Source organism: Astatotilapia calliptera, chromosome 12 (assembly GCF_964374335.1).
Source record: "Astatotilapia calliptera chromosome 12, fAstCal68.1, whole genome shotgun sequence".
NCBI classification, from domain to species: Eukaryota; Metazoa; Chordata; class Actinopteri; order Cichliformes; family Cichlidae; genus Astatotilapia; species Astatotilapia calliptera.
The window spans coordinates 2193401-2206165 of record NC_137433.1 but is presented as its reverse complement, the minus strand read 5'-3'; positions in this window follow the sequence as shown (position 1 = coordinate 2206165).

Sequence of the window (12765 nt, the reverse complement as noted above, 5' to 3'; positions counted from 1 at the left end):
GGGAAACATCTGGTTTGACTATTCTTCACCTGTAGTTTGAATGCTGAACATCTGCCTGTTTAAATCACGAGACCAGTCACTATACAGAGATGTGCTTCTGAATGTGGACGATGTGTCTTCTGCATGCAGTAATGCAGTTCTGCTTGTGTTGAGTGATGTAAACAACTGATCGATCTAAACTCTTTAAACGTAAAAATTGATCATTAGATTTTTTATGACACAACAGCGGTGAGTGTTCCCACCTTCTGCTCTTTGTAACTTAACGCGATCTTTCCGTTTTTGAGTTTTGGACATGATTTTGGAGTATATCTTTGCAGTAGCGATTGACCGCAAAGTCAAGCTACCGGAAATGTACAACCCCACATCCGGTCTCAAACCAGGAATTTAGCATTTTCTCGTACACAGGGTCAATTTGGTTCCACATATTTGTGTGAGCAAACATTCTCTGTCATGAACTTAAACAAGAACCGATTGAGATCAAGGATGAGTGACTCCCACTTGCGTGATATTTTATGCATCTCAACCACTGCCCTCAAAGCAGACCTAATTGCTTTACTAAAATCTAGATCTCAGTATCACCCCTCTCATTAGTCCAGGGATGCCCAAATTCTGTACTGGAGAGCTGCTATGCATGTTTTAGTTCTTTCTGGTTTAGCACAGTTGAATCAAATGAAGAGCAGGCCTCCAGGAGTGACATCCCTGCATTACTCATGTGTTTCTGAACAGTAAAAAGCATAAAGCATGCTAATGCAATACACAAAAGGAAACGTATTTTGTTAAACTCTTAAGACTCATCCAGGCTGGAGAAACTGATCAGGAAGGCTAGCTCTGTGGTCGGCATGAAGCTGGACACTCTGGTGACAGTGGCAGAGAAAAGGACATTAAAGAAACTGATGGACATTATGAACAATGCTGGGCATCCTCTGCACACGGCCATAAACAATCAGAAGAGTCTGTTCAGTGACAGGTTGCTTCTCCCCAAGACAAGAACTAACAGACTTAAAAACTCCTTTGTCCCACACGCCATCAGACTGTTTAACTCCTCTCTGGAGGGGAGAGGGAGGGGAAACAGGAGGACAAAGGAGGGGGGAACAACTAAGCTGTAGTGCCTCTTCACCTCACTGTACAATACCTTGTGCAATACTTTTTGTAAATAGTCAACAGTGCAATAGACTCAATACTTGAAATGTGCAATTCACTTGTATTTTTATTTTTTATTCCTATTTATTCTATTTATCCCCTTCGTATATTTTATTTATATTGTCTCTGTATTTATATGTGTGTGTGTGTGTGTGTGTGTGTGTGTGTGTGTGTGTGTGTGTGTGTGTGTGTGTGTGTATATATATATATATATAACAATTCTGTAACTGTAACTTCGGTCGTTGCTGTGCTTTTTTTTTTTTTGGAAGTCGAATTTCCCAGAGGAACCCACCCGAGGGATTAATAAAGTTCTATCTTATCTTATCTTATCTTATCTTAGATTTGGTTTTAACTGTTGATGTTATGCTCTTAATTCATAGTTGAGTGTGTTGTGTACATATTGTGTAAATTTACAAATGTGTTTATTTCTTGCAGCAAGTGAACTTCCAGTTGTGCAATCTTCCAGTATGTGAAAAACTTTGGCTTCCTGAAAGGTCTTGTAAAAGTCAAAGGGCGAAATTCACTTTAAAAAAAACTTTATTGATAACAGAACACTTTTCATTACTTATAACGCCTGTTTAAATGTTCATTAGGCAAAGATATTGCAAACTCATGGAAATTTAGGGTATTCTATACAGTTTGTTCAATGTTGTCTGACTCTCCAGATATAAATGAAAGGCAGAATTGTGTCTTTAGAGTTGTAAATGCTTGCCTGAGTGTCTTTTTATTTAGGTACATTTCTATTTTAAAAATAACGGGTAATTGTGACTATTAAAATTGTTCTTCATTGTATTTTCATGTAACTTTGTTATGAAAAAAAAAGTCAAAAGGAACCATTGGCCCCCAGGCGTCTTCACTTTATAAAATTTGGCCCTCTTTGCAAAAAGTTTGGACACCCCTGGCCTACATAATAAGAAGTACACACTTGGAGTTTTTTTTTAAATTAAAAAAACTGTTCGATACTAGGGCTGCCACGATTAGTCGACTAGTCACGATTACGTCAACTATCAAAATCGTCGAAGACTAATTTAATAGTCGACGCGTCGTTTGAAGCTTTGTAAGATCCCAAAAGACGCAGGAATAAGTAGCAGGATTTGAGAGTGTAATAACGGACTGAAACAGAAGATGGCAGCACTGCATGTACAACGATGCCAGCTGCCGTTAAACCCCGAAGAAGAAGAAGCAGTGTCCCAGAATTCATAGCGCGGCCCTGCTCAGTTTCCAAAAATGGCAGCAGCTAGTTAGTTTTAATATTACTCTTATTATTCTTTCTGGGTCACAAAATAAATGTTTAACATATTTCAGGAGAGAATGTAGCTGTGTAAACTTCAAATATCTGCTCAGTTTATCAAGACACCACATATTTTCAAAAGCGCCCCGACATTTTCGGAGACGTCTGTTACCCACTAGCTCGATAGCTAGCTGGGGTTCAAGGCTCACTAGAGCCGTGAGAACACCGGACTCCTGGCAAATCGTTTTCAAACCCACCGCCGTCTTTCGCTACTCAGGTTAAACGTGATATATAAGTCACTTAGATAACTTAAAAATGTTATTGTTTGGGTTTTTTCAGTATTTTATTTGTTCCTGAGTAAATCGGTTTGGCTGAGATTAAAGTTATAGTTTTTACACAGCTGAATAAACGTCAAGCAGACAACTGATCATCAGAAGTGTGAGATGCTCGAGAATATACTCCGGTGCCCTGTTATATTTTAGATAGCAAGGAGTTTATTAAACTTCACCGAAATAATCTGCAAATTTAATTAAAATTTAATAAACTATCATCTTGTCTTTATTTTTTAGTTAGCACATACACTTAAAGCTGTAAGCTAATGATAGTTATATTAGAGCAGATGCATGCTGGTGCAGTAAGCTCTGTGTTGCATGATCTGATTAGTGGACTAATCGCAAAAATAATCGGGTGACTAGTCGACTATCAAAATAAACGTTTGTGGCAGCCCTATTCGATACTGTCAATCATGAAATTCTAATAAAAAAAATGGAAAGTATGGGTTTAGGGGAGTGGTTTTGGACTGATAAAAAGCTATGTAGTGAATAAGCAACAATATGTACAAATAAATGAGTAGGAATCTAAATTGATGGATCTTGCTTGTGACATACCTCAAAGATCAGTATTAGGTCCAAAAGAATTCATGGATTCTTTATTGTCATTCGCATCACATGTTTACATGAGGTGGAACGAAAATTACGTGCACGTGGTCCCGGAGCGAAAGAAACAGAGTAACGAAGAAACAGAATAAAAAGAAAACAGAATAACAAGTAATAAGTATTACAATTAAATCTATGCAATATATCGGGTGTGACTGCTTTTATTTTCTATTTCTGGTACAATACTAGCCTGCAAGCAGGAAAGAAATGATAAGGCAGGGAGTACATGTAACATTATGAGAAAACAGTGCTGAGCATGCTTCTGACTACTAACAACAGGCCAAACCATGGTCTCACACTGCCACCTACTGGTACAAAAATGGAGCATCAGCTACAAATATCCCAGACTAGTTACCAGGTCTATAGTTAAAACTAGTTAATTTAGAGGATTTTCAAAAGAAAATATCACTTACATTTAAAGTAAAATAGCTGAAATATAAGTTAATTCACATAAATGTGATTAGACGTTAGTGGCTATCACACACACACATTCATACTGTTGCTCTTTGATTAGATAACTCTATGGCTGCTGTCAATATACAGGCGAAGCTTACGGGTTATGCAGCCAACTTTGTAAGTTGGATCATTAAGTCTATGAATCACCCTGTTAAGCACAAAAAGGTGCTTACACAACTGAAAAAATCTGATATGTCTTTTCCACAGGGGACTCACCTTTGTATAGCAGACCGATATAGATTGAAGACTGGTTCGGTTGGCCAAATAGTCCATTCCAACTTTAACACTAAGACAGAGGGGTGGCCATCCTTATTGGTAAAAACGTCCCATTTCCCGTATCAACCATTTTATCTGATCCTATGGGTCCCTATGGGTCATTACTGTGGTTGGCCAACTTTATGAACTGATTTAAGCCAACATTTACGCCCCCAAATGGGATGATGAAACCTTAATTGTCTATTAATTCTCGTGAATTCTGGATATGACAACACACAATCTCATTTTAGCCGGAGGTACAAGCTGTGTGCTCTCTAACCTAGAAAGAAGCTCTAATAAGGATACTCATCCAGGGCATGCTCCGACTATATTCCTGTCCACAAAATGTTCTATTGGATAAATTCATTTGTCACTGATAAATGTCCTCTTCCACTTATTGAAACTTGCAATTATCAATCTATTGTTATTTCAGATCATACCCCCCTATTGATGAGATGGGGGTTGGATGCCTCACTGCCCTCCGCCTCTGGCAGTGGCCCTTTCTACTAAGGAGGCAAGAGTTCTGCATGTCCTGGTGACCCTCCACCTGTTTCACAGGTGGGTGCAGCCTGATCTATCTAGTGGAAGTCTAGACAGACCAGACCAGCTCAACCACACAGACACTTCCTACCTGATTTGAGGACAAAAGCAGAGTATGCAATATGTGGGACAAACACACACACACACAACAGAGGGGAAAGAGATAGAGAAATTGGCAAATGTGAGATCATGCTAAGCAGCTTGAACTGAAAGTGACTGGAAATAATTAGTCGAGCAGGAAAAGCCACTGGGAAAAACAGAAAGTGGTACAACGTGGAATACAGTAGGTCAGAGGAAATTGCTGGATCCATGGGTTCCATTGATGTGGAGCAAGTAAACAACCTTCAAGTGACACGGTCTGAAGATGCCAAGTCATGCACAGACAAAAACAGAGATGAAATATTAGTGGTAAAGGAAGATATCTTCTCGCAAGCCAAACAAACTGAACTGACAACTGACAACTGGAAAAGAAAAAATGTGTTTGAAGTGGAGAAAGATAAAAGTCAGAAATTTCTATCAACAAGGTGTGTGTGCACACTCAAGGAAACACCAGGGGGCATTGTACCCAAGCTAGACTGGTTGCAAGAGGCTTTGAAGAAATAAACACTCAAGAACTTTCCAAAGACTCACCAACATGTTCTTCCGAGTCCCTGAAGATGGTCATAGCAGTCATATGTCAAAATCAATGGAAACCGAACTCTATGGACATTAAAGCAGCTTTTCTACAACGTAAAGATTTAACCTGAGACATGTACATCCGACCACCTGAAGAAGCACAGAGCAAAGGAACTATATGGAAGTTGAATAAATGTGTTTATGGCCTGGCAGATGCTTCATTATTCTGGTACACCAAGGTGAAATACACCGTGCAGAAGCTGGGGGGCACAGTGTCAAAAGTCGATCCAGCTGTCTTCTACTGGCTAGATGATCTTTGTAAGGTGACGGGGTACTTGCATGTCATGTACAGTAGCAGTTTTTGATATGGGCGATACGGGCAGTTGCCCGGGGCGGCATCGTGGTGGGGGGCGGCATCACGGACATCGGCAAAAAAATAATAATTGCTCGTAGTCATGCTGCCCCGACGTCAGCCAGCGCATATTGGGAATGGTACAGGCACCGATCGGTTTTCTATCGCCCATTTGCTGAGAGCAAGGGCGCCCTCTGTTTGCGAGGTGCGCCTGCTGCTTGCGGCGCAGAGAGGAGAGGGCGGGGCGGCGGGGGATTCTCTGGCTGGCTGGAGCAGCATCTAATAACCAACTTGCAAAATAAAAACAAAACAACAAACACGAAAACACCAGACATTATAATACAGACTTATAATTTGCACCAATGTTTTTTCAAAATTCTATATGCAAAAAGTGAGCGCGAGAGCCCTCAGTGCGCCTACTTGCTGCTGAAGTCAAAGTAAACTTTATTGTCATCTCCGCTACATACAGTCCAGTACGACGAGACGACGAGGCTCCAGTTACAGCAGTGCAAGTAAACAACAATAAATATAAGAACAGTAAGAAAATAAATATACGCTTTAGGACTCGGGGTAAAGGGAGCAATAACAATTGAAAATTTATAATTTACAGTCTGATGATTTAAAGTCTCACACACAAGCCGTCGAAAGGGGAGGGGGGCGGCTGCTTCCAAATAGAGCACATTTCATTCATAATGTTGTAAATTATGTATTCATAATTTGAATCCTGGGTTGTGTGAAATCCCAGAAATACACCTTAGGCAAAGTTAATCTGTGAACTAAGGTGTAGGTCTATTAGGTTATGTAGTGGTGATCCCTGAGTTGGGGGATGGGTTTTCATACTGGAGTGCAAAATTAAAACCAATGGAAGATGGACAAGAAAAGTTCAAAGCCATTAGGTGCTCAATTTTTAAAAATGAGAAAAGAAGAGGAGGAGAAACGAGCCAAAGATACAGGTAAGCAGATGTGTCATTGGATAATTGACACATCTAACCCCTAACCCTAACCCTTTAACTACATCGGGATGGAGGTTTATTCTCTTCAGAATGAAATACAAGTACAACAAGATACGTACATAAAGAACCTACAGCCTATTCCTATTGATCCCAGGTTTCAGTTCTTGGGTGAAAGCAAATCCGTCAAATTAGTGGTGTTTAGTCATTTCTTGATGGAAAACCTCTCAGATGGAGGCACACAAGGTGGATATTTTATCATGTTGATGGGAGAAGGTGGAAAGTTTTTGCCCATATGTTGTCAGTCGAAACGGATCAGGAGAGTGGTACAGAGTACACTAGCAGGAGAGACTTTGGCCCTTGCAGGTGGGATCGACAGTGCTATGTCAGAACAGTGTGAGAATCTCCAGCATGTTCGTCACAAATGGAATGAGGGGGGGGATGGAAATAAGGAATTGTTGTGTCTGTTAAAGCACAGAATCAAATAAAAAGAGTTATGTATGCATTGCATTGATAAAAGATTAATAATAAATCATAATGGGTGTGCATGAATTAAACGGTCCTTAAGACATGAGAAAAAGGAGAAGTGATTTTTGTTTGTATGAAACTTAAGAGTTTTTAGGGAAGTTGAGCTGCAGCATTGTTGGGTGGAGTGGAAGAAAGGAAATGCACTAAAACTGCAAGTCATGCCAGTGCGTTAAAGATACAGTGGGGTAAAAAAGTATTTAGTCAGCCACCGATTGTGCAAGTTCCCCCACCTAAAATGATGACAGAGGTCAGTAATTTGCACCAGAGGTACACTTCAACTGTGAGAGACAGAATGTGAAAAAAAAATCCATGAATCCACATGGTAGGATTTGTAAAGAATTTATTCGTAAATCAGGGTGGAAAATAAGTATTTGGTCAATAACAAAAATACAACTCAATACTTTGTAACATAACCTTTGTTGGCAATAACAGAGGTCAAACGTTTACTATAGGTCTTTACCAGGTTTGCACACACAGTAGCTGGTATTTTGGCCCATTCCTCCATGCAGATCTTCTCGAGAGCAGTGATGTTTTGGGGCTGTCGCCGAGCAACACGGACTTTCAACTCCCGCCACAGATTTTCTATGGGGTTGAGGTCTGGAGACTGGCTAGGCCACTCCAGGACTTTCAAATGCTTCTTACGGAGCCACTCCTTTGTTGCTCGGGCGGTGTGTTTTGGATCATTGTCATGTTGGAAGACCCAGCCTCGTTTCATCTTCAAAGTTCTCACTGATGGAAGGAGGTTATGGCTCAAAATCTCACGATACATGGCCCCATTCATTCTGTCCTTAACACGGATCAGTCGTCCTGTCCCCTTGGCAGAAAAACAGCCCCATAGCATGATGTTTCCACCCCCATGCTTCACAGTAGGTATGGTGTTCTTGGGATGCAACTCAGTATTCTTCGTCCTCCAAACACGACGAGTTGAGTTTATACCAAAAAGTTCTACTTTGGTTTCATCTGACCACATGACATTCTCCCAATCCTCTGCTGTATCATCCATGTGCTCTCTGGCAAACTTCAGACGGGCCTGGACATGCACTGGCTTCAGCAGCGGAACACGTCTGGCACTGCGGGATTTGATTCCCTGCCGTTTTAGTGTGTTACTGATGGTGACCTTTGTTACTTTGGTCCCAGCTCTCTGCAGGTCATTCACCAGGTCCCCCCGTGTGGTTCTGGGATCTTTGCTCACCGTTCTCATCATCATTTTGACCCCACGGGATGAGATCTTGCGTGGAGCCCCAGATCGAGGGAGATTATCAGTGGTCTTGTATGTCTTCCATTTTCTGGTGATTGCTCCCACAGTTGATTTTTTCACACCAAGCTGCTTGCCTATTGTAGATTCACTCTTCCCAGTCTGGTGCAGGTCTACAATACTTTTCCTGGTGTCCTTCGAAAGCTCTTTGGTCTTGGCCATGGCGGAGTTTGGAGTCTGACTGTTTGAGGCTGTGGACAGGTGTCTTTTATACAGATGATGAGTTCAAACAGGTGCCATTCATACAGGTAACGAGTGGGGGACAGAAAAGCGTCTTACAGAAGACGTTACAGGTCTGTGAGAGCCAGAGATTTTCCATGTTTGAGGTGACCAAATACTTATTTGCCACCCTGATTTGGGGCGTGCAGCTCGGATCTCAGCTGACCCTTCTCACCCTGGACACAGTCTGTTTGACCTGCTCCCCTCAGGCAGGAGGCTCCGGTCCATTCGCACCAGAACCTCTCGCCATAAGAACAGTTTCTTCCCCTCTGCTGTCGGACACATGAACAATAAACGTACGACTGTTCCCACCACTAACACATGACCCTACGCTGTGTTCACTGCATCATTCCATGTTTAGCACTGATCACCACCTGCACTCATGTATATATCTATCTACTTAGCACTTTTAATTCTTATTCTTATTTTATATTTTTATGACAGTATGTTTGCACTGAAGCACCGCAGCAATTTCCTAATGTTGTAAACCTGCTCAACATTTGGCAATAAACCCTTTCTGATTCTGATTCTGATTTACGGATAAATTCTTTACAAATCCTACCATGTGAATTCATGGATTTTCTTTTCACATTCTGTCTCTCACAGTTGAAGTGTACCTCTGGTGCAAATTATTGACCTCTGTCATCATTTTAAGTGGGGGAACTTGCACAATCGGTGGCTGACTAAATACTTTTTTGCCCCACTGTAAAAGGGTGGGCCTAAAGAGGAACATGACATGTCCGTAGATGTTGTTTCCACCGGTAGATGTCTAGACATGTCTAGATAAGTCCGTAGAGGTGTATAAAAATGAGAGGCAGAAGCAGAGAGGGGCTTTTTTACTCTAGTCCTGAGCCAGTGAGTAGGATGCGAGAAGACTGAAGATCTGCAGTGAAAAGACTTAGAGCGAGGGACGACAGAGGAGAAGTCATAACCCTTCACCGTGGATCGACTGATTGGATTATGAATTTTGAACTGCCTACTCATCGTATGCTGAGTTAGGATCGGAGTCAAGAAGGTGAAGTCCTGGAGCTTTGTACTGGGCTACACTTTATCTTTCCTTTGGACTTCTGCCAACACAGCGGGGAACTGGATTCTATCACTGCGCACGATGATCCTCCTTCCCTCCTAAAAGAAGACCCACCTCAACAACGGTTGTAGTCACTTAGCAACAGAATAGTTAGAGTTTATAGTGTGATAAATAGGATATTCTAGTAAATCGTTATAACACATCCTTGGGACCTACTGTCCAGGTCACTAAATTTTACTCAGCAAGTGCCATAGATCATTAGAGAGCTGCCGGTAACCTCTTAAGCCCCAAGCCTACCTGATCTCCTGCCTTTTGCCCCCGTATCAGGGGGCGTTGGGGCTTAAGAGGTTAATAAGTGTGGCTGACAAATATGTTTCATTAAGGTTGCCAATGAGATCATAGAGTCAGAGGGACCTTCAAGGACCTGCAGTTCAAAAAAGCTCCCTTCCGACAGCCAAACCCATCTGTTCTCTGATTGGATTGTTACATTTGTGATTCACATGACATTGACCAATCAGATGAAAGGAAGAAAAATAGGGTCAAAATTCGTACTTGTAACTTGCAGAGATTCACACGTTTGTTTTGGCTAAGTCCACACACTAATCTTTTGTACGCACACACAAATTCTTTTTACACATACAAATACTGATTTACAAGTACAAAATATTTATGACCACATTTTGAGCCCATAGACGAAGGCAGTTAGAGGCTGGGCAAGTCTCCTCGCCGCCGGCTTAAACTAGTCTCAACTTCACCTGTCAGGTAGGGTACCCGTAGAGATTAAGGGACTCTGACCCGAAGGATGGAGAGCCGGTCCAGACCACCTGTACAGGGGTAACTGGGAACTAACAGCTGTTTTTCTGGCTGCACTCTATTCTGAGCTCACCACTGGTGATGGTACACACAACATCTTCCCTATCGTCTGTGTAACAGACAACCATTCCCTTCTTGATGCTGTCAAGTCCACAAAATCTGTAACTGAGAAGAGGCTGTGGCTCAACATCAGTAGCAACAAAGAACTTATGCACACAGGGACTATTCAGCACATCATATGGACATCTACCAAAGAGCAGCTTGCTAACTGCCTGACAAAAGTGCACTGTAAAATATAACTTGTTGTTTCAACTTAAAAATATCAAGGGCTGCCTTAAAATTTTAAGTCAAGAAATAATTATAGAGTTTGTTCTTGTAACACAACCAATTGTTATCTTAATGAAAAATCACGTTGTCTAAACTTTCGTCTTAGTTTAGTTGACTGAGATTTGTTAGTCAGTTCAACTCCTTTAATTGTAATTTTTACTTGGGAAAACCCTTTCAGATAAATTAAAATAATCTATTGTTTAAACTCTTGTCAAAGTTCAGTTGACTTGGGTTTTTTAGTTAATTCAAATACTTTAGTAGTTCTTTTAACTTAGGAATCTATTTTAGCTTAACTAACATAATCTGTTAGCTAAGTTGATTTAAGTTTATTAATTAACTGAGCTCCTTAAGGTAGCTGAGTAAACTTGTAAATCAGTTTCATTTTAATTATCAGAGTTGATTGACTGGATGTAAAGAAAAATGTGTATTGAACATCTTAAGTTTTTTTGGGGTTTTTTTTTAGCTTTCTAACATCCATTTCAGCAAAACTACCTGTTAGGTTTATCTTAGATCTCAGCTTTAAATATCTACATTCCTTTAAATTAATTTTCTGTTGTTTACAGAAAAAAAAAAAAACCCCACAGATTCCATTAAAGTGTCTCTGATCATTTCAGGCAGAAAGTTTGTTTTAAGAACATGACAAGACAATTACTCATGAGCACCCAACATTCACCATTTATTGTGCCATCTTAGTCATCTGAGAAACAGAAAAATCAGTGACGTAGCTCATCAGGCTCACAATCCATCAAAACTCAAAAGTTGCTCGCTGTGAAACAATAAATTTGAACTTGGTCTTGAGCCCAGTTTGGGTGAAGATTAAATTCTGACCAATACTCTAGGAGCAGTAGTGATTCTTGTGAAGCAACAACATAAAGTCTGCATTAATGTAATGTATCAACGGGACACTTGCTATTTTAGAAAAGTTATTCTTTACATTTGCAAAATTTTTAAACTTCATTGTGCTCAGTCACACCTGTTAGCATAAAACTTGAAATATTAAAATAGTACAAAACCTTTGATAAGTGACTGTAAAGATCAGTTTATAACAACTAAGACATCAAACTCTTGTATTTGTCTTCGTTTACAATTGCAACAAATTCCACAGAACCAATATCTCTGAAAATGAGTGCATGCTCCTGAAACATTTGATAATATGAATATTTCAGAAACATTAGTTTGAGTCTGCTCAATTGCAAAACAAAGGAAAAACTACTGACTTGCATGAGATAAGCATCTGCAGAGTCCACCATTATATTGTTGTTCACATAAGTTTCTTAAACAATGAACAAATGAGCAATTGTTTAAGAACACTAAGGCAATTGTATGCTGTGAGCAAGAGTCTGTTTCTTAGACTATGCACTAGTGAGATGCACTGCCTTCCACCAATGTTCATTAGGACGTTCTGAATGACTTCAAAGATGTCCTTAAGTTCCGTTGGATAGTCTATGTTGAGGGCAAAAAGAAGGCCCAATAGCATGGAAATGGCACTTGAGACATCCCTCAGATTAGACAGGATTACTGCTGCCTCAAGGACAACCAACACATCGATGATGTCTTCTTCTGTCACCATCACAATGCCATCTTTCATCCTCTTAGAAAACGTGTCTTCAATACCTGTCGGCTATAAAAGGGTTCAAAGACAAAAAAAAAAAAATTACACAATTACAATTACACAATATCCCTTGTGCTTAACCCACACCCCTCCACATGCGGGCCAAATACACACCCCTTTACGACATCTACCAACACTTTACAACAACAACAGACTAATAAAGCAGGATTAATTTATGGAGCACAGCATATTACATTATAACATAAAATGATCAAGATTATAATAAAAACTTAAAGATCATGACAAATACTTAAATATGGCATGATGTAACTGAGTAAAATATTGGCCTGGACTTGGCTCCAACATCCTGGCCCCTAATTGTTCTTGTGAGCCACAAAACAATTACTCTTATACATACATTTATATATTGTTCAGAACAACAAATCAAACCTTCCAGATAACGAACAGGCAAATATACAAAGTACTTTAACTGCTCATATGGCACATTAAAGTCCTTATTCCAACAGAAACTTCATTTTGTCTTGTTACAGCTGTTAGATTATTCTGTTA